The sequence below is a fragment of the Leuresthes tenuis genome, unplaced genomic scaffold (assembly GCF_036924035.1).
Source record: "Leuresthes tenuis unplaced genomic scaffold, fLeuTen1.0.hap1 SCAF_14, whole genome shotgun sequence".
Taxonomy (NCBI): Eukaryota; Metazoa; Chordata; class Actinopteri; order Atheriniformes; family Atherinopsidae; genus Leuresthes; species Leuresthes tenuis.
Window position 1 is genome coordinate 87,516 of NW_027325368.1, and position 22,444 is coordinate 109,959.

A 22,444-nucleotide genomic window follows, 5' to 3' on the forward strand; every position below is an offset into this window, starting at 1 on the left:
ATGTACCATTACCACTAAAGGAGGCCGAGGAGTAACTAAACATCTGACACATGGAGCAGGTGAAAGCAGGAGATGGAGGGAGAGAACTGGTAGCCATGCTAAGCTGGAGAACCAGACACATCTTTTGAAAAGTAAAAATAAACACCAAAGATCTGTAGGAGTTAGTGTTAAAATAGAACAAGTATTAGAAGAAATTGAGTGATTTTGTTAATAGTCCAAGAGGAGCAGGGGGTTAGGGTTAGTGTAGTGATACAATACGTCTTACCACAAAGTGTGGGCAAGACACTCTTCACTCTCAATGCCATAAGTCAGCACAAGATCAAGAGTATGATTTAGAGAGTGAGTAGGTTTATGTTTCTGTTTATGTTTATGCATTTATCAGACGCTTTTATCCAACTTACAAATGAAGATATAACAGCTTTATAAAAGCTAACAATAAGCTCCATAGAAGGAACCCAGGAGTCCGACTCTGTCAGAGGGGACAGAGTAGAGATAGGGTGCAGGCATAGAAGGAAGAGCAGAAAGATAAAGTGCAGAGATAGAGGGGGGAGGGAAGTACAAGGTAAGTGCTGGGATAGGAGATGCTCTCTAAGAGCTGGGTTTTCAGGAGCTTCTTGAAGATAGACAGGGACGCCCCTGTTCTGGTAGCGCTCGGTAGGTCATTCCACCATCGTGGGACGACACATGAACAGAGTTTGGATTGTCTTAGGCGTGGTGTAGGAGCTGCTAGACGACAATCCTGGGTAACCCTAACCCAGTTAGGAAACCAGTTAGGAGACCAGTTAGGAAACCAGTTAGGAGAGCGTTGCAGTAGTGAAGGTGGGAGATGACCATGGCCTGCACCAGGAGCTGGGGGGCATGTTGGGTCAGGTATGGTCTGATCTTTCTTATGTTTAGCAATGCAAAGCGGCACGAACGAGCAACCGAGGTAATGGGACCTTTGAAGGTTAGTTGGTCATCAGTCAGGACACCCAAGTTTCTAGCAACCTTTGATGGTGCAAGAGTAGGTCTGTGTATACTCTGAGAAAATCCAATTGAATCTAATATAGAATTAATGTTAATGTTAATTAATAGAATTAAGGCTGTCATTTTCAACATCTATTGTTTCAACATCTGGCAGAGATACTAATCAGCTTATTGATTGGTCAGCTGAGCTCACCTCCACCTGTTCTACATCAATGTGCACAGATCCACACTCACAGAGCTGAGAACCATTTGCAGCACAACTTCACAATCACCTCAAACAAAACAACCTTTTTGAGAAGTTTCAGTCTGGTTTCCGCCCTGGCCATGGCACTGAAACAACCTTGGTCAGGGTCACCAATGACCGCATAATGGCAGCAGATACCGGTTCCCCATCTCTACTCATCCTCCTGGATCTAACAGCTGCTTTTGACACAGTTGACCATAACATCCTCCTTCACCATCTGAAATACACCATTGAACTCTCTGATAATATACATAACTGGTTCACCTCATATCTGACCGACAGAACGGAATGCGTTACCCTGGGCAAAGCAAAATCATACACCCACAACGTCACCTGCGGTGTCCCTCAGGGCTCAGTGCTGGGCCCCACCCTCTTCACCCTCTATGTGCTTCCTCTGGGTAATATCATCAGCAGGCATGGGGTATCCTATCACTGCTATGCTGATGACACACAGCTATACGTGAGGACAACCTCCACTTCTCCTGCTTCTCTCTCAACATCCACACTCACCACCTGCCTGGAGGAGATAGAGGCGTGGATAAAACTCAGTTTTCTTCAGCTAAACAGCTCAAAAACAGAAGCCATCCTAGTTGGCACACCACATCAGCTTCTCTGGTCAAAATATCCTTCTTTCCACATCTGTCACTAATCTAGGTGTTAAAATTGACCCCCAACTCACCTCTGCAAGACAACTTTCTATCACCTCAGGAACATTGCCAAACTCCGTCCAGCACTCACCCTGACAGATGCAGAGAAGCTCGTCCATGCCTTTGTCTCCTCCAGGCTCAATTACTACAATGCTCTCCTAGTCGGAATATCCAACAAGAACATCCAGAGACTGCAACATATTCAAAACAGCACTGCCAGGATCCTGTTAAGAGTACGCAAATACGACCACATCTGAAATCATTACACTGGCTCCCCATCCCACTCAGAATTGGGTACAAGCTCTCCCTCCTACCTCATCAGTGCATTTACGAACATGCCCCCCAATACCTAAAATAACTACTCACCCTCCAGACTTCCTCATGCACCCTCCATTGCACCCTCCGTTCTGAAAATAAAAACACCCTCCAAATCCCCAGAACCAAGCTCCACACTATGGGCGATCGGGCCTTTTCCTCTGCAGCTCCGAGGCTGCCCTCCCCGACCATCTGAGGGCCCCACAGACTGCAGAGGCTTTTAAACGTGACCTAAAAACTCACCTTTTTAAGAAAGCTTACCGCTAAAATATCTTTTATGTTTACTTTGAGATTTTAAATATAAAGTGCAATACAAATAAAATGTATTATTATTATTATTATTATTATTGTTATTATTATTATTATTAACCAGTTAGTGTTGGTTAGTTAAACCAGTTAATAAGCATATATGTTACTACATATAACAGAGTTCTGCTAAATGATCCCGGGTGCTCTCCTTTTTTTGATGACATGTGACCACCCCCCTCTCCTGCTCATGGAGCGGGAGCTCAGCCCTCATTTCCACACCACCCCCACCACACAGGAATTCTCTGGCAACATCAGGTGACCAACAGACACATCTCTGAAGTGCTGCTGGTTTCATCTTCATGTCATCTATGACCAACAGTCTGTGAGAAGTGATCAATGGCCAGCACTGCAGGGCTCCAGAGGACTCAGGTCAGCAGCTGTACGGTAGGACTTTATCATCATCAGTGTTTAAATGTGTGCTCAGCACCTCACAGGTTTCCTGTGGTTACTGGAGCAGATGTAAGTGGATGAGCTGCAGCTTTATAATCAGATTAACTCGAGAATCCAACTGTGAACATCCTGTAAATGTGACATAGTGGGATCAAAGCCTAATTCCTGCTGTCACTTTTACATAAAAACTATATGTAAACTACCAGAACACAGATTTAGGAGCATACGTGGAGTTGCCGGTTGCTGTGAAGAGAGCAAAAATAAACCACCTTCAACCTTTAAAGGGACTCATCCAGGTTAGTAGAGAAAGAGCTAATTTTGGTCAGATTAGTGATGTTCACGTATGCATTCTTTCATATCCATAAGTCAGATTTTATGTTAGAGACTCATCTTTATCATATTTCTCTGTGGACTGGTCAGATATTTGTGCCAGATATCTGAGAGGAAACTGAAAAGTTCTGATCTCCTCTGGACTATGAGCAGGATGTTGGCTCTGAGATCGTTTGTCTGTTTGTCCCACAGGAGCTGACTGGATGTGTATCTGGAAGTGTGGGGCAGTCTGGACAGACAGGACGGTTGTCTTATCGGACACTCTGACATCTTTTATTAGACAGCGAGATGACAGTGAGATGTTTATGATGCACAGTCTGTCATCCTTCTGTTCCATCATTTGTCAGAAGTCAGAAGTTTCTGTTTAACGGATTGACAACAGTTTGTCGGACCGTTTGAAGGTTTCTTGATTTTGAGCATCTTCCTCCTCAGAGATGAGCTGTCCCCAATGTCTGGGCGTGCTCAGTTTATTTGTCTTGTCCCTGTGGGAGGAGTCAGGCTGTGGGGCAATGACACTTAGCTCAGTCCTCCTCTGCCAGGTGTCAAGTGAAATAGCAAGAGGAGGAGTCCACTGGCTCCAGAGGAGGAGGAAGAGCTGGGTGTGGAACCAGTTCTTCGTCCTGGAGGAGTTCACAGGGGACGAGCCTCTGTACATTGGAAAGGTGAGAGAAACTAAATCCCAAATGTGGATGTATCAGAAAACTTTCAGGTGAAACTGAAGGAGAGTTAAAATTATAATTTTATAATAATAATTAGGAGAGAGAAAATTATAATAAATATAATACAGTACATACAGGACAGTTTGTGGCTTTAGGCTAAATATCAGGGAACACCTGCTTCTCTTTAGCAGAGTGTGATGCAAAATCTCATCATGTTTTTGTTCCATGAAAGATACAGATTCAAAATGACAGCTGCATCATTCACTCACTCTGCGGGTGTTTTTGAGCCTGAACAGCTCTGAATGTTAAGTACAGTCAGAAACCTGAATCCAACCTGAGTCCCAGAGCGAGCAGAGTTAGAGGCCAAGGGAGGAGGTAACGATAAAGGTATTGATAAATCTGTCGGTTGACTGACTGACTGACTGACTGACTGACAGACAGACAGACACTTTATTGATCCCCTAGCAACACTCTGTAGCAAAAATGGACCAGTAAATTGAAAGCTTAGCTTTCTGACTCAGCTTCCTCTTCACCACAACAGACCGGAGCAGCGCACTCATTACTGCTAACAAAGCCCCAATCAATCTTTCTATCTCTAAATCCAACTCACAATCACTGAGAACAAGAGCCAGAGATACTTAAAATCCCCATCTGAGGCAGAGACTCATCCCCAACCCGAAGGGAGCATTCCACCTTTTTCCAGTTTAGAACCATGGCCTCAGATTTGGAAGAGCTGACTTTCATCCTGGTGGCTTGACACTCAGCTGTGAACCACTCCAGTGCAGCTGAAGGTCATGGCTTGAAGAAGCCAACAGAACCACATCATCTGCAAAAAGCAAATATGTTGCCCTGAGGTTCCCAAACCAGACACCCTCCTCTCCACGACTACGCTTTGTGATCCTGTCATGAAAATCACGAGCAGGATCGGTGACAATAGGAAGCCCTGGCAGAGCCCAGCACACACTGTAACTTAGTGCCAAGAATGTGGAACACAGCTCTTGCTTTAGTGATACAGGGATCCAATAGGGAACACGATCATAAGCCTTTTCCAAGTCTACAAAACACGTGGACTGGATGGTCAAACTCCCATGATCCCCTCAGCAACTCTGCAAGGATAAATTTCTGGTCCACTGTTCGATGACCTGGGGGAAAACCGCATTGCTCCTCCTGAATCTAAGGTTCAATAGTTGGTCAGAGCCTCCTCTCTAACACCCTAGGGTAAACTTTACCGGGGAGGCTGAATAGTGTGATGCCCCTGTAGTTAAAACACACTCTTCTGTCCCCTTTCTCAACAATATCAACCACTACCCAAGTCTGTCATTCCATAGACATTGTCCCAGACCTCCATACGGCATTGAAGAGACATGTCAGCCAATACAGCCCCAACATGTCCAGAGCCTTTAGCATATAAGGACAAATCTCGACCACCCTCTGCATTTTGCTGCCAGGAAGCTTTTTAACGACCTCGTTGACTTCTGCCGTGGTGATGGACAAGTCTTCTCTCAAGTCCTCAGACTCTGCTTCCTCAATGGAAGACATGCTAGCCGGATTGAGGAGATCAGAAGTTCTCCACCCAGATCAAGCAAAACTTACTTTCCCTTTCTGAGCAGTCCTTCTCCATAGTCTCCCTGAATTTATCTCACACCCGAGTTTTAGCTTCAGTAACCACCAATGCTGCAGCCCTTTTAGCCACTCGGTAACTCCGAGCTGCTTTAGGTGACCCCCGGGACAACAAAACCCGAAAGACCTCTTTCTTCAGCTTGGCGGCTCCCCAGCCTCTGTTTACTGCCACAACAGACACCGACAACCTTTAGGCCACAACGCTTGGAAAGTGTATCCACAATGGAGGTCCTGAACATGTTCCAATCAGATTCTATGTCAACCTCCCCAGGTATATGAGAGAATTTCTTCTGAAGGTGCGAGTTAAAGATCTTGCGGATAGGGTGAAGGGTGAAGACAGGGGTAAAGGGGCCTCATCCAGACATTCCCAGTTCATCCAACTCACCACCAGGTGGTGAACAGTTGACTGCTCTGCCCCTTTACCCCTGTCTTCACCCTTCACTCTTCACTACAGAGTTGATCATCGACCTTTGGCCTATAGTATACTTATGAGCCACCTTATATTCGAAAATGGTGTTTGTAATGGATAATCCATGTGTTGTGTTCCTGTTAGGACACTGGTTCCTGGTTTCCTCTTTTGGTTTCACTGGTTTCTGTTCTGGTCCCTGCAGCTCCACTCTGACATGGATAAAGGTGACGGTCAGGTTAAGTACTTCCTGAGTGGTGAAGGAGCCATGTCCGTCTTCACCATCAATGAGAACACAGGAGACATTCATGCCACCAAGAGGCTGGACCGGGAACGGCAAGCCTACTACACCCTGAGAGCTCAGGCTCGTGACCAGAACACCAACCTTCTGGTTGAGCCAGAGTCAAAGTTCATCATCAAAGTCCAAGACATCAACGACAATGCACCTAAATTCCTGGACGGACCATATATTGCCCGAGTGGCAGAGAGATCCCCTGTAGGTGGGTATGAACAGGAACCAGTCTGATGGATCCTCTGAAACTGTTTTTGAAAGTTAGTGAAGGATTTTACCTTCTTCTTTGGTTTTAACAAACAGTTAAAGTAAGCAAACTCTTCTTCATGTGTAAAACATGAAACAGCAGCTGAACAGTTGTATTTCAGCCTTTCAGACTGTTGCTTTGTTTCTGAAAGAACATGTTGACCACAAACTTAAGTTCCCTCTGCTGTATGTTCATCAGATCAGCAGTGACCAGTTTTACAGTCTGCTGCTCTTCATATTCATATGCCTCTGAATGTCAAATCTGAGCCCAAGATCACCAAGTCAGGTTCTCTTTGAGTAAAGGAAGCTTATCTGTCCTGTTTTTCCTGCAGGTACGTCAGTGGTGACGGTGGTGGCGACGGACACCGATGATCCGACCTACGGAAACTCTGCCAGACTGCTTTACAGCATCCTACAGGGTCAGCCATACTTCTCTGTGGAGCCAAAGACAGGTGAGATCACACCTGATCACAATCTGCTCCAGACAGCAGGTTAGTGGAAACTATGAGTTTGTTACCTGAGATGCAAGTCTGGGTTTTGTTGAGCTAACTCAGAACTGCACTTCTATCAGATAATCTGACAGCAGCTGAATGGGTCTGTCAGTGGGTCTACATGATGAGATTAATTCGATTATAGCTATAGTTGGGTTATGCTCCTTATCTGAGCAAGGATAATTATCCTTGTATATATGGCGGTGAATGAATCCCACGGGAGCACCCTCAGAAACCACCATCCGACTCACAGAGGGGGAGAACACTGGGGGCTCGTCCACGTTCTGCACCAGCAATCGAACTGTTGTTATATCTCTGAAGGGACCCACCAACAGGAAACGTGTGTCCACGTGCCGATTGGATGCCTCGATGTGCAACCCTCCCTAGAGGGGAGGTTTGTCGGGAACAACAAAGAGTAGAGATAGGGTGCAGGCATAGAAGGAAGTGCAGAAAGATAAAGTGCAGAGATAGAGGGGGGAGGGAAGTACAAGGTAAGTGCTGGGATAGGAGATGCTCTCTGAAGAGCTGGGTTTTCAGGAGCTTCTTGAAGATAGACAGGGACGCCCCTGTTCTGGTAGCGCTCGGTAGTTCATTCCACCATCGTGGGACGACACATGAACAGAGTTTGGATCGTCTTAGGCGTGGTGTAGGAGCTGCTAGACGACAATCCTGGGACCAACGGAGGGACCCAGTTGGGACAGAAGCCTTTGCAAGAGCATTAAATCTTTGAAGGTCATCAATCATGGCACCCAAGTTTCTAGCAACCTTTGATGGAGCAAGAGATTCAGTTTGGATGCAGATGCTGTGGTGTACGGTTGGTTTGGCTGGGAAGACCAGCAGTTCAGTTTTTGGGAGGTTAAGTTGGAGGTGATGGGCTTTCATCCATGTTGATATGTCAGAGAGAGTCTGAGATTCAGCTGAGACCGTGTGGTCGTCAGGTGGGAATAACAGATAGAGCTGGGTATCATCAGCATAACGTTGGTATGAGAAGCCATGTGATCAGATGATCTGTCCCAGTGAGGTTGTGTATATGGCAAAGAGAAGAGGTCCAGTACTGAGCCTTGGGGGACCCCTGTGGCGAGGTGGTGCGCTGCAGAAGTGTGACCAAGCCAGGATACTTTGAAAGACCGACCAGTGAGGTATGATTCAAACCAGGAGTGTGCTCTCCCTGTGATGCTAGAGAGTACGGACAAAAGGATGCTGTGGTTGACTGTCAAATGCAGCCGATAAGTCGAGCAGGATAAGCACAGAGGACTTAGCTGTTGCTGTGGCTTCTTTTAAGGCTTCTGTCACAGCCAACAGAGCCGTTTCGGTGGAGTGTCCACTTTTAAACCCAGATTGGTTTGGGTCAAGGAGGTTGTTCTGTGAGAGGTAATCGGTGACCTGCTTAAAGACCTTTTCAATGATTTTAGACAGAAACGGGAGGAGAGAGACCGGCTGATAATTCTCCACATGAGTTGGAGGGAGCGAAGGTTTCTTGAGCAGCGGTGTAACCTGAGCTTGCTTGAATGTGGTAGGAAATGTGCCCGATGTCAGTGAAGCATTAATCACATGTATGACTGCTGCAGTTACAGTAGGAGCAATGGATTGGAAAAGATTAGTAGGAACGGGGTCCAACGGGCATGTAGTAGGACGGCTACATGTGAGAAGTTTAAACACACTGCTCTGAGCGAGAGGGGTGAATGAGGAAAATGATGCAGTAGGACTTCTGCATGCAGATTTTGTGGTACCAGGTTCGGTAAAATTATGAATTACGTTTGAAGAATTTGCAACTTCTTGAAGTTGTGAAATCAACAGCATATGAAGTTTAAAAATGGTGGGCATGAACGTGACGGTGGTGTAGTAAGAATAATATATATCATCTCTAAGCATGTAATCAAAGTACAACCACATAGTTTTATTGCCAACCAGGAGGTGACAAACATGGTTGTAAAGTGTCATGCAGTGAACCAGCAAAACGTTCTTTAAATACGAGGCTGTCATGTTCAAGCCCCGACCAAGTTCAGTTTCTAACCCTAACGGGTTGTTTGGGCTTCTAGCCCCCTAACCATTTTCTTGCCTAAATGTGACCAGGACATGAAAGACAGTTGGCATAATTTCCTGGTTTGAAGTGCTGCATGTGCTGGCCCAATCCAACCCTCTTTCCTCCTTTCAACGATTTATGGTTTGTTAAAGAGAAGGTACAAGAGTAATCTTTGCTCCAATGTGGAAACCCCATATGTGTCATATTTCCTTTCTGTCACTTGCAGAGGGGGTAGTTTGGAAGATGCTCCAATAGGTTGTATTTAAGGCTACAAACAAACTACCTAATTATGATTGGCATGTTCAGCATGCAGGTCAGCGACCACCAGAGTTCCAGCTTAAAGCAAAACTAGCACCAGAATTAAACTTTAGCCTTTTTGTGAATGTACACGAGTCAAACATTCATTTTAAAAGCATAATTATGAAAGAAGCGCCATTTGTGAGATCAAGCGTGTGTTTTTGGGGTGCAGTTTCCTTTTTAATGGGACATTATCAGGCACTCTCAAGTGTTGCATCAAACTCGCTACTTTTAAAACACTTGGAGGCTCGCCACAACACAAAATTTTCCCCGTATGTAAAGACTTGGGTCTCTACACGCGAACCCAAACGTGGGTAACATTTATGTGTACAAGAAGTCTATTAAAATAAAGATTTTAAACAACTCACTTCTCGCTGTTTCCGAGTTTCCGCTCTCTGCCATCTTTGTAGTCCAAGACAGTCGAGCGCCGAATGAATGGACTCCATTGGAGGAAAGCCCATGAAGTTGTTATTGCAATGAAACGCATGACATCTTAGCCTTTCATGGCATTATCTATTATGTATTTAACAATTGAGCATATTCATTGTTTCATATAAGAAACAATACTTAAATCAAAAGCCGAAAGAGTCTATTCATGCGAGTTTGATGGTTTGAGGTTTCTAAGTTACCAGTGAAACTTTTTGCCTTCCATCAACAGGTTCTGTTCTACTGGAAAATGATTTACAAACATAACTTTAGTCCACATAATGGTTGGTGTGGAACAACAGGGTGACTCTAAGGAGAAGAAAATCAATATTCATGAGAGGATGGGAGGAAAATCAAATTTGGTCTGTTGCGCATTTGATAAATGATAACGGACAACTTTTGAAGTTTGAGGAATTTATTAAAAATATAATATAGTTTGTACTCCTGAGGAGTACAGAAATGTAGTTGATAACATGCCAATTGCCATGATTAATTTAATTAGGAATAACTTGAATCAGACCCCACCCCTAAATTACAGAAAACAATAATCAATAACTTAAATTTTACAGATAAAAAGTTGGTTTTGAGAAAATTAATAATTGACAAGATTTATCCTGGCTCATCTAAAATAACATATTTGTTAAAAAGAAACTTTAGCAAACAAGAAATCAGATCAATCAGAAATACATTTTTGAAATTTCCAATCCCTCCTATTTTTAAAGAAATCCACTTTAAAATTGTAAACTAAATTTATCCTTCACAAGAATTGATTTATAAAATATTTAAATTTGAAATGGAGAAATGTTATTTTTGTAAAACATCATTGGAATCAACAGATCATTTGTTTTTTTGAATGCGAGATTGTAGATAATTTTTGGAAAGACATACATAACTGGTTGACATCCAAACCTTTTCTAATAGATCATTTTTCTTGGAAAGAGATCAAATACGGTATCTCTATAAAAAATAAAAACATTGAATATCTGATAAATAATCTTCTACTGTTTACCAAATTTTACATTCATAAATGTCGCTTTATAAAATCTCTTCCATCTGGGAAAGCATTTAAAAATGAGCTTTCTTTGTTTATAAATCTCTTAAAAAAATGTATTAATAATATACAGCCCCTGCAACCAAACTGATTGCAATTATATCAGATATCAATTTGTTACAAACCCCTGATCTTATATTTAAATTGAATTTTTTCATTGTTTTTTTTTATTATTATTCATTTTGTTTTATATATATAATATTGTGTTATTGTTATGTTTTTCTTTCTTTCTTCTATTCATATATATATATATATATATATATTAGTGTAAAATTTTATTTATTTATTTATTTTTAATAATACCTATTTCTCATACTGTTTTATATATCGACCAGTTAGGGAGGGATGTTTAACTTTTATTTTCTGTAAAAAAAATGTCCTAAATGTGAAATGGTCGTTACCTTTATCTTGTTTTTTTTGTAATGTATTTGTCAATTGTTCAATAAAAAAAAAGGCAATTGCACCCCAAAAATATACGCTTGATCTCACAAATAGCGCTTCCATCATAATTATGCCTTTAAAAGGAATGTTTGACTCGCGTACATTCATAAAAAGGCCAAAGTTTAATTCTGGCACTAGTTTTGCTTTAATCCAGCTGCACTAGTCAAAATTTTGGATTCAGAGAACCATGCAGAGAACAGCCCACCCTTCCTATTCCTGTTTATCTTTACAGATACTAAGCTGTAATCGTTCCTGAAATTGGTTTAACAAGGAAGAGTGCTGACACCCCCTCCCCCATTCAGATTAGATTAACCCCCATCCAAAGTGATTAAAACAGATTAAAGATGTTATCCTCCATTCTCATCTGATTTACCTGAATTATTTCAGATCACGGATAAGCTGCAGTCAGAACTGTGATGACACGATAAGAAGCAGCCACTCTACATTAAATTTGGAACACAGAGTGAGCCGAATGTCAGTTACAGGGCATTAAGAGATGGAAACATAAAAAAATTACATTAAAACAGGAAACAACTTCAGTTGTTTACTGAAACATGGTTAGATATAGAGCAGATATAGAGCAATACAGCATATAAGGCAGAAAGAAAACAGGTGACACTCATCGAGATACAAGTGACACGCATCTAGGTACAGATGACACGCATGATGACTTTGCTAAGACCATATCATCAGCATTGTTCAGTTGTGAGGTCAGCCTCCTGGATCATGTCTCATGTTCCTCAGGTGTGGTACGTACGGCTTTACCTGACCTGGACCGGGAAATGCGGGATCACTATCTGCTGGTCATACAGGCCAAAGACATGATGGGTCAGAGGGGAGGTTTGTCGGGAACAACATCAGTGACCGTAACGCTGACTGACATCAACGATAACCCACCTCAATTCCCTCGGAGTGAGTCTGTTCCCTGACCTTTACTTATGTTTATGCATTTAGCAGACGCTTTTATCCAAAGTGACTTACAGGTAGGCAGATAGGATAAGGGGGTCTTGCCTAAGGACCCCAGTCCACATGGAGTCCACATACTTATGAATAAAGATTTATTGTCATGGCACAGAAGTACAACAAAATTCAGAAACAATGAAATTAAGACACCGTAGATCATAAATACGGTGAGATCATCAATGACCTGATCAATGAAACCAGCTGGACCTGAGCCCTGAATCTGTGCGTACCTGTGATCCACAGAGAGTTACCAGTTCAGTGTTCCAGAGTCAGTTCTTGTGTCATCGGTGGTGGCTACGATCAAAGCTGTCGATCGAGATGAGGGTCAAAATGCTGAGGTGGACTACAGGATCCTGGATGGGGATGGATTGGGAACCTTTAGGATTCTCACAGATCCACATACACAGGAAGGACTAGTCACACTACACAAGGTAATGGTTTGTCCATAGCAGGTACTGCTTTGTCTTTAGCAGGTACTGCTTTGTCTTTAGCAGGTACTAGTTTGTCCATAGGAGCTATTGGTTTGTGTACAGTTTCATGAATTTGCAGAATAGCATCTGTGTTCACGTTTCTACCTCTGTGTGTATACTCAGTTTTAGTTTGAATCTTCACAGTTTTATACATCTGGATACTGGAGTTAGACTGATTAATAGGCTTTCAGCCAACTTTCATTAGTCAGCACAGTTCTCCATTGGGTCAGATCTCTGTTCCTGGGGAGAGTCTCTGCTGCCCTGCAGCTGCCGAAAGTACTCTAAATTTAGATTCATGCCATGATGCCTGGAGAGATAAAAAGATCATTAGTTCCCCTGTCCAGGGAAGAATTGTAGGTCTGATTCCACCAAAAGTCACGTGTCTGATTCAGGGAAGTGCTTGATCTTCATTTGAGCATCATGAATCCTGATGGTGAGCAACTGGTCACCTACCAATGATCAGATGTGGAGCGTTTCCTGCTGTGACACTTGCCCTTGTCTCTCACAGATGCTGGACTTTGAATCAAAGTCCAGCTACACTTTGCACATCGAGGCATCCAATCGGCACGTGGACACACGTTTCCTGTTGGTGGGTCCCTTCAGAGATATAACAACAGTTCGATTGCTGGTGCAGAACGTGGACGAGCCCCCAGTGTTCTCCCCCTCTGTGAGTCGGATGGTGGTTTCTGAGGGTGCTCCCGTGGGAGGTTACGTGGGATCAGTGTCAGCCCATGACCCAGATGTTTCCAACAGTCCAATCAGGTGAGATGAGGGGCACCTGCAGAGACCAAAACAACAATCAACTTTTAACCAAAAAACCTAAATGTCAGTATGAGCAGCTGACTCAACATCTGTCTGAATATTTTACAGAACATCTCTCTGATCAAACATCTGACGGAGCATCTGTCTAAACATTTGTCTGATTAAACATCTGTTTGAACATTTGTGTAAATATTTTATAGAACATCTGTCTAAACATCTCTCTGATTAAACATTTGTGTCGACCTCTGACGAAACATCTATCTGATTAAACATCTGACAGAACATATGTCTGCATGCAGGTACTCCATGGACAGGACGTCTGATGTTGAGCATTACTTTGACATTGACAACCGCTCAGGTGTCATCAGGATAACCAGACGTCTAGACAGGGAGAACAGGGTTCTGCACAACATCACTGTGGTCGCCACAGAGAGCTGTAGGTCACATGGCGTCATGTGCTGGGTTTTGTCTTGATAACCTGCTGTGTGGACCTGACAGGTGTGTCTCTGTTTCAGTGGACCTGTCTCAGGTGGGGAAAGGTGTGGTTCTGATCTCTGTAACAGATGTTAACGACAATGCTCCGAGCTTTGCCACCGAATACCAAACTTTTGTCTGTGAGAAAGCACAACTTGGACAGGTAAGCCTCATCTCTTTGTCTGACCCTCACATTTTACAGTCAGGTTCACTGTGAATATACAGGACAGTAGACAGGTGTAACACAGCAGCTAACAGACAGCACAGAACCAACAACGTAGTCAAAACAAAACAGATGGACACTGATTGCAAGAATAATCATCCTTAGCTCCACACCTTCTTCATGGACATCGTAGAGAGCATCGATTTCTTTGGTGCTTGCCTGGTGGAGAACCTTACCTGGTCCCCCTGACGTAATTGGGATACTAAACCATATTGTACAGTTTAAAATGTTTAATTTTGCTGTCTGTAGGTTGGAAATTTATTTGAAAAAAATTAAATGTTAAAAAGTTATTTCTTTAATTCTTAGTCGTTACAGACTGACACTTGGTCAGGACCCCTGTGTGTTGGTTATGTATCTGAACAAATTTTATGAACTTTTTTTGGCAAGAACCTTGATTGCTGAAACCCAGATATGGGGACTCGAGTCACACTTAAGTCGCACAAACAAAGACTTGAGACTTGCCCTCTGTAGCGAACTCAAGTGTGGAATTTAATGCAAACTTAAGACTTTAAATGACTGCAGCATTCTTTTGTGGCGATGGTCAGTGTGGAAATACCAGATGAGGGATTTCTACATCAAAGAAGAGAAATTTACAACAACCCTTGCCCACAAAAGCATTTTGGGGAAGTTTTCTCAGCCCCTCTTTCCACAGACCTGAGCCATAAATTTAGGTAAATGCATTAATAGCTTTGTGCTAACTAAGCTGAACAAACGGACCCTCTCAGGAGAGTATTGGGGAAAACCAGAACAGGGCCCTTCTGACCCTATATGGGTCAAAGTAAACAATGGTGACAGTTTGCCCTGACTCTGACTCAAGCCAGAGACAGCCGCTGCATGGACCTCTCAAAAGGACCTCACCCAGATTCACTTTCAGCTGAATCTTGAAACTGTATTAAATGTGCTTTGTATCGTTGTTCTTTCATGTTCTCAGTGATATCACAAGCTGCATTTTAATACCTTTTTCTTGATCGCACGTAGAACGATACGGACGATATTATTTTGGAAAATGACTGATCAGCTTATGGAGCCACATTGCCCCCGAGTGGTTCGTAGTACTGAATAGTTAAACCCAAACTAATCAACAACTTGCATATGACATGTGACATTTATATGAAATAATGCAACTGTTAACCAATAATCAGCTGTTTCTTATTGTATTCTGTGTTTAACACAGGAAAATAACATTGGTTGGTTCGTTATTCATACGTCATAACTTTACAGATATCCATCTGAATGTTGAGACTCATAATCATCATGTTATGTTATGTTGTTTTTGTGTCTTTATATCCTAAGTTTATGCTATATCTTTACCCTTTATATCTTAACAAGTTATGGTGTTTTTAGAATCCTCTGAACAAATGTTTATGAGATGGAGGAATGCAGGAGTCGAGTTGCTTTGAGGCTCCCTCTTTGCAGGTCGCCTTACAAAATACGCCCAGGCAGACGTCACAACAGTTTCAGGCATACCATTGGCTGAAAATGTAGCATAGGCCTACGTTATGCCCCGCCTCCGCGAATCAAACTCCGGAAACCACGAGGAAAAGTCAGGATAAAGAATGGAGATGAGAGAATATTAAAGGTCCAAAAGAGTCGAGATCAGTAGAGAAGATGAAGAGCAGAGAGTTTTAAGATTGATGGAATGAGAGTCTGGCGGAGAGTCTTTGGAAATGGCAGGAGAAGAAGATGAGATGGAAGAAGAAGGTCCGAACAAAACAGAAAGAGAAGAATGTAGTAGAAAGATACATTTTGCGTTTTTGTTCGTCCGTCATCCTGTCTCCTTTCTATAGCACGTTTTAAACTCTGCTGCTGCAGCCTCCTCACCTATTTTTGATCACCAAAAGGAGCCAGTGTTAAGTTTGTCAACCTTTTTGTCAATCTTTGGTGAATTTAAGTTCACCTCATCAGAGTTGGTCAGCAACCAAAACCAGCTCCACCCTTGGACAGTTTTATCATTATTTGCGGTGAATTCTGACACACCACCCGTTCGTCTTCAAGCAACCAGAAGCCCTCCAGCGCAGGAGAGCGACCGGTCCAGTCCCTGAAAGTCAACCACAACGAAGGCTGTGAGACGCGGAACCGAGAGAGACCCAGTGGGACCCGCTGGCTTTACCTGTGGTTCGGAGCCGACCTGACCGTAAGATCTGTCCTGTTCTTACATTTCAGACGGTATGCGGTGGGTGTCGAAAGAATTTGCTGTTAAGATGATAAATGAACCCAAGCTGTTAGCCTTTAAATTCAAATAGTAACAAAGCTCGACTATTTGAATGATTCCGGTATCCATCCATCCCCCCCTTAGTTCTTTTCAATTCACTAAGTGTTTCTTATATAATCATCCATATTCAAAGCATTTCTCCTGTTGTCTTAAGGTTCATGAGTGGCGACTACATGAGACTGGAATTTATTAATTATTAATTAATAATTGATTATTAATTCAACATACCAGAACCGTAAGATTCTGTCTTTTTCCTTCGATTGAAGGTGGTGCCTAAAACGAGGTAAAATAAGGCTTATTGTGTCTGCTATAAATATATATTGTTGGTGTGCCGGCGATATATAATTTGGCTACACCTCAAAAGATTTGAGACTTGACTTGGACTCGAGGTTTGGGACTAAACAATCTTCATTTCATGAAATTATTGTTTCTGATCTTTATTTCAGAAACAATGCGTGCAACACAGCCTCACACATGAGTACAGCCACTGATATCAAAACCACTGTAACCATGGCAACGTCAAGCTCATCTGGAACTGTGCCATATGTTGTCACATTTGGTTATAAAGCGTTCAGCAAACAAGCGAAAGGCCACTTGCAAAGTGTGTGTTATCAGGATAAATGATGGCGGCTCAACTACGTCCAACTTCATCAGGCACCTGAAAACACAAGGAGAGGTCAGTCTCTTTGTAATGTCAAAGGGAAACTAATCAAAGTAAACAGTGTTGTAAACTAAATGCAGATCATAGCTTCATTGTTCACTACACAGGCTGCTGATTTATCTGCAGCAGCTTAAGTTAAGAAGCCTCGGTTAACAGTTACAGAATTAATTGCTGAGCCAAGTCTTCGTGGATTTAGCTTAACGTTAATCTAATTGCTGTTTTAAAATAGCCTACTTTTACAATTTCAGGGACACCTGATGAAAATTCCATGTTGACGAGTTCTCATCCACATTTAGCTGCCCAAGTGTTTATTTAAAACGTAATATAGGTTACAATTTCTTCAGTCATTTGAGACTTGACTTGTTATTGGTCCTCAAAGACTTGCGACTTGACTTGGACTTGGAAAAAATTACTTGTGAACATGCCTGCTGAAACCAAACCAAGTACTTAAAATTCGTAACATTAATGAAATGCTTTTAACGAGTATCAAGGTGTTTCAGCAGTGGAGCATAGGATGTGAAGAAAGACAAGTAAACAAAGAAAGTCATGAAGTTAAATATAAGTGGCATGTTGGGATGTCAGGCGTATTCCCCCCTACTCCTCCTTGACTTCTGAGATAACGCAAATCTTCAGAAGATGCTTCCTTTTATTTTTGGAGCAGCTGACGTGTCACTTCCTACTGCGAAAGAAGAACAAGAGCTGTTGAGCTGTTCCCTGATGATGAAATGCACAGGGCTCCTGATCGAGCATAGAATTGTGACTGATGCCTCTCAAGGTTTGAGCTATCCTGGGACTGTAGCTGTCCTGGAACTGTCTTGGGACTGTGGCCGTCCAGGGACAATCCAGGGACTGTGGCTGTCCAGGGACCGTGGCTGTCCAGGGACAATCCTGGGACTGTGGCTGTCCTGGGACTGTGGCTGTCCTTGAACTGTAGCTGTCCTGGGACTGTGGCCTTAGTTGCTCACAGTAATCACCATGTAGTGGCGTCAGTGGCGTACTGATCAACGGTAGCAGACAGCTATTGATCATTCAGACACCACTTGGAAGCACTAGTGCTTCATAACTCTGCCCCTGCAGGGTAAATCTGAGCTGATGGACAGCTGTTTGCCATTTTCTACTGAGAACATGGTCTAGTAAACATCTCTCCACAACAGTGATATTTTACTGAGAAATCTTTTTGGTTTTACTGTATCCATCAACACAGGGTTTGACTGCAGCTGTGACTTTATAGCAATCTTGTAAAAATACTTTGTGTTCTTGCTTCAGTATTTTAAAAATCCTGCCTCTCAGGCAGAAAGAGACAAACTTGAGACCTCTGAGAAATATTCTTTGGTCACTAGCCATCTCAACAGGTAAGATAATCACCGCAATACAGGCAAACATCTTAAAGATGACCGTGGCTTCTTACATTACTTTTCCAACCATAACTCTCTGGTGGTCGCACCAAGAGGCTGCTATCAGACTGGAATCCGTCATGTGAATTAATTTGTTCATTGTGACTCAGCTGACCTCTGTCTGATCTGTGGTCTTCAGGTTATTGAGACGCTGAGTGCCGTGGATCCAGATGAACCAGAGAGTGGACATCACTTCCTGTTCTCTCTGACAGCTGGGGCTGCTGCGAACCACAGCTTCACGCTGAAAGACAACAATGGTAATGTCCACCTGAACACAACATGTACTGCAGTCTGCCTTCTTATTGTGAAGAACCAGAGAAAACCTTTTTCACTCTTCTTCAGATAACACTGCTTCCATCCTGACTCGGCGAGCTGGTTTCCTGCTGCGGGATCAGCCCATCCACTTCCTGCCAGTGGTGATCTCAGATGGTGACAACCCACCTCTCAGCAGCACCAACATGCTCACCATCACTGTTTGTGAATGCGACCTCCATGAAAACCGCTGCAGCCAGGGGACATCACTGCTGCTGGACTGCCTCAGCACCACAGCCACCATCCTCACCTGTGTCCTCACACTGCTGGGTATGGACACGGGGCTGGCCACTTCCATTCTTTATGTTCAGACAGGAAGTCTAACCCCAGAGCTGCGGTAATTCTTGAATTTCCCTGAAGGAGTCATCCCAAGGGATAAATAAAGTTGAGTCTAAGTCTAATCTGCAGAACCAGGGGCCTCTGCTCTGGACCAGGATCAAAGTCCCAGTCAGAAACGTCAGGTTTCAGCATCATGACGCTGTTTCACCTCTTAAAAAGGTGTATCACCATGGTAACTGTTGCTGGAAATAAGACAAGAGGTTGTCACATGTAGAGGCTCTGTCTCCCGGCCAATCAACTGTCGTAGAAAAGATAAAGACATCAGGGAGTCTCTGTCTGACCTTCTTGAAGATCCGTCAGCAGGAGAGAAAACTGATGCTGATTCCTCTGAAACTTCTTCCTGATCACTTTTAAACATTATTGATCCTAATAATCTGTGAATGATCAATGATTCACAGCAGTTTCCTGCTGAGGTCAGAGTTAGATGATGTCTGTACGTTTCTTTTTGTTCTTTATTTGCTACGAAGAGCCTTTAAACTATCTGACTGAAAACTTCCTGACAACGATCCACCTGCAGCACATTCAGTTCAGGAAACATCTGCTGTGAGGAGGTGAAAGCCAGCTTACTGAGATCTGTTGGTGTGAGGGTTCATTAAACTAGATAACTAGAAGATAACCTGAATATGTTGAACCTGTTTCAGAGTAGATCCAGCAGCTTCAGCAGCAGTGAGTGTAAAACTAAGTGAACCCCTGATCCAGCAGCTTCAGCAGCAGTGAGTGTAAAACTAAGTGAACCCCTGATCCAGCAGCTTCAGCAGCAGTGAGCTGCAGTGATGGTTTCCTGTGGGACGTTCTCAGTCTCTCTCATGGTTCTGGAGGAATCTCGGCCCTCTTCTCTGCAGCGGTGCTTCAGCTCATTGAGGTTTGCAGCTTTGGTTTCTGCACAGCTCTCTTAAGGTCCCACCACAGCATCTCAGTCAGGCTGAGGTCTGGACTCTGACTGGACCGTTGCAACACCTTGATTCTTCTCTTTTTCCCACATTCTGCTGTAGATCTGCTGCTGTGTTTGGGATCTTTGTCCTGTTGATGAGCCAGTTTCAGCCCAGCTTTAGCTGGGGGACAGATGGCCTCACATCTGACTCTAGAATACTTTGGTATCCAGAGGAGTTCATGGTGGACTCAATGACTGCAAGGTGCCCAGGTCCTGTGGCTGCAGAACCAGCCCAGATCATCAGCCCTCCACCACCGTGCTTGACAGCTGGTATGAGGTGTTTGTGCTGATCTGCTGTGTTTGGTTTCCTCCAAACCTGCTGCTGTGCATTAGGACCAAACATCTCCACTTTGCTCTGGTCTGTCCAAAGGACATTGTTCCAGAAGTCTTGAGCTTTGTTCAGATGCAGCTTTGCAAACCTAAGCTGTGCTGCCATGTTCTTTTTAGAGAGAAGAGGCTTTCTCCTGCAGCCCTTCCAAACAAGCCATCCTTGTTCAGTCTTTTTCTAACTGTGCTGCCATGACCTTTAACCTTTAACATGCTAACTGAGGCCTGTAGAGTCTGAGATGTAGCTCTGGGATTTTTCACCTTGGGGTGACCTTTAACCTTTAACATGCTAACTGAGGCCTGTAGAGTCTGAGATGTAGCTCTGGGCTTTTTCACCTTGGGGTGACCTTTAACCTTTAGCATGCTAACTGTGGCCTGTAGAGTCTGAGATGTAGCTCTGGGCTTCTTCACCTTGGGGTGACCTTTAACCTTTAACATGCTAACTGAGGCCTGTAGAGTCTGAGATGTAGCTCTGGGCTTCTTCACCTTGGGGTGACCTTTAACCTTTAACATGCTAACTGAGGCCTGTAGAGTCTGAGATGTAGCTCTGGGCTTCTTCACCTTGGGGTGACCTTGCTGGGACGTCCACTCCTGGGAAGATTGACAGCTGTCCTGAATGTTTTCCACTTGTGAATAATCTTTCTCTCTGTAGAATGATGGACTCCAGATAGTCTGGAAATGGCCTTATAACCCTTCCCAGACTGATGGGCAGCAGCAGCTGCTTCTCTGAGATCATTGCTGGTGTCTTTCCTCCTTGGCATCGTGTTAAAGAGCATTGATCAGTTAATCAGAGCATTGATCAGTTAATCAGAGCATTGATCAGTTAATCAGAGCATTGATCAGTTAATCAGAGCATTGATCAGTTAATCAGAGCATTGATCAGTGAATCAGAGCATTGATCAGTTAATCAGAGCATTGATCAGTTAATCAGAGCATTGATCAGTTAATCAGAGCATTGATCAGTTAATCAGAGCATTGATCAGTTAATCAGAGCATTGATCAGTTAATCAGAGCATTGATCAGCAGCACCTGGCTGCTTCTTACCCTCTTAATTCTTGCGGTTGAGGTTGGATTGACAGAATTTTAACACCTGCTGTGAACCAGGTAGTGTTTTGGTGCTCTGATTCATACAACCTGAGAACTGAAAGAGGGTGTAGCTTCTTTTCCACATGACCAGTCCGTAGTAGATGAGATTCAGTCTTTACAGATTCATCTTTTCTCACCTCCAGCATTGAATAAAAGAAATTTAATTTTCAAACGGAACTCTATTAACATTGTGAATAATGTCTCCTCAGGTGTTGTCATGGTAACTGCTGTCATCAGATGCAGGAGAGAAGAGCCTGTGATGATGGATGAAGAGCGAGACATTCGAGAGAACACTGTTCGTTATGACGATGAAGGAGGCGGAGAAGAGGACACCGAGGCTTTCGACATGTCTGCTCTGAGACATCTGAACCAGATCAAACTGACCATGGATCTGGCCATAGAACCACCGAAGTCCAAGACGTATGAAAACAGGTTGTTCCAGGAGTTTATCAGGGACCGCCTCCTGGAGGCGGACCTGGACCCTGCGGTGCCCCCCTTCGACTCCCTGCAGACCTACACCTTCGAGGGCAGCAAGTCAGCAGCTGAGTCGCTCAGCTCTTTAGACTCACTGGACTTCAGATTCTGAGCAGGGTTGGGGGCCGAGGTTTGACAAGCTTGCCGACCTCTATGGACACTGTGAGGGAGGGGCATTTCCTAATCCTCAGACCACCTGTGAAGGGGCTGGTGCTCTTTGACCAGAACCTGAGCTCTCTGAACTGGATCAGGATCACAACTGAGTCCTCAGATCAGCCGCTGGCGAGATGGTTCATGCTTCCCAGCATGCATCTCTGCCATGAGCAGCGTCCACCCTGCTCCATGATCCTCCGCATGGTCATCCAATTAGAAACTGCTGCTGACCATCAGGAGACCTTTATTTATAAAGCACCACATAACAACAAATGTCTTCTCAAGGCACTTCATTAATACAGTCCAATTCAAGCCAATTTGAGTCTAATTCATTGTAATCATGATCCAATCAATTAAATTCAAAATTAGTCCAATTCATTCAATCAGAGCCAATTCAAAAATCAATTTCCCAGCTAAGGAAACCAACAGACTGCACTGAAACTTCTCTTTGATCCAATCCCCGTCCTGAGCTGCACGAGGCGACTGTGGAGAGAAAAACTCCCTTTAACA

General features: G+C 43.6%; 1 pseudogene; it reads left to right on the forward strand.

Moving 5' to 3' along the window:
- The first annotated feature begins 1,334 nt into the window (after positions 1 to 1,334).
- Positions 1,335 to 22,002, forward strand: LOC140269077 (cadherin-7-like; annotated as a pseudogene).
- Positions 22,003 to 22,444: the final 442 nt, after the last annotated feature.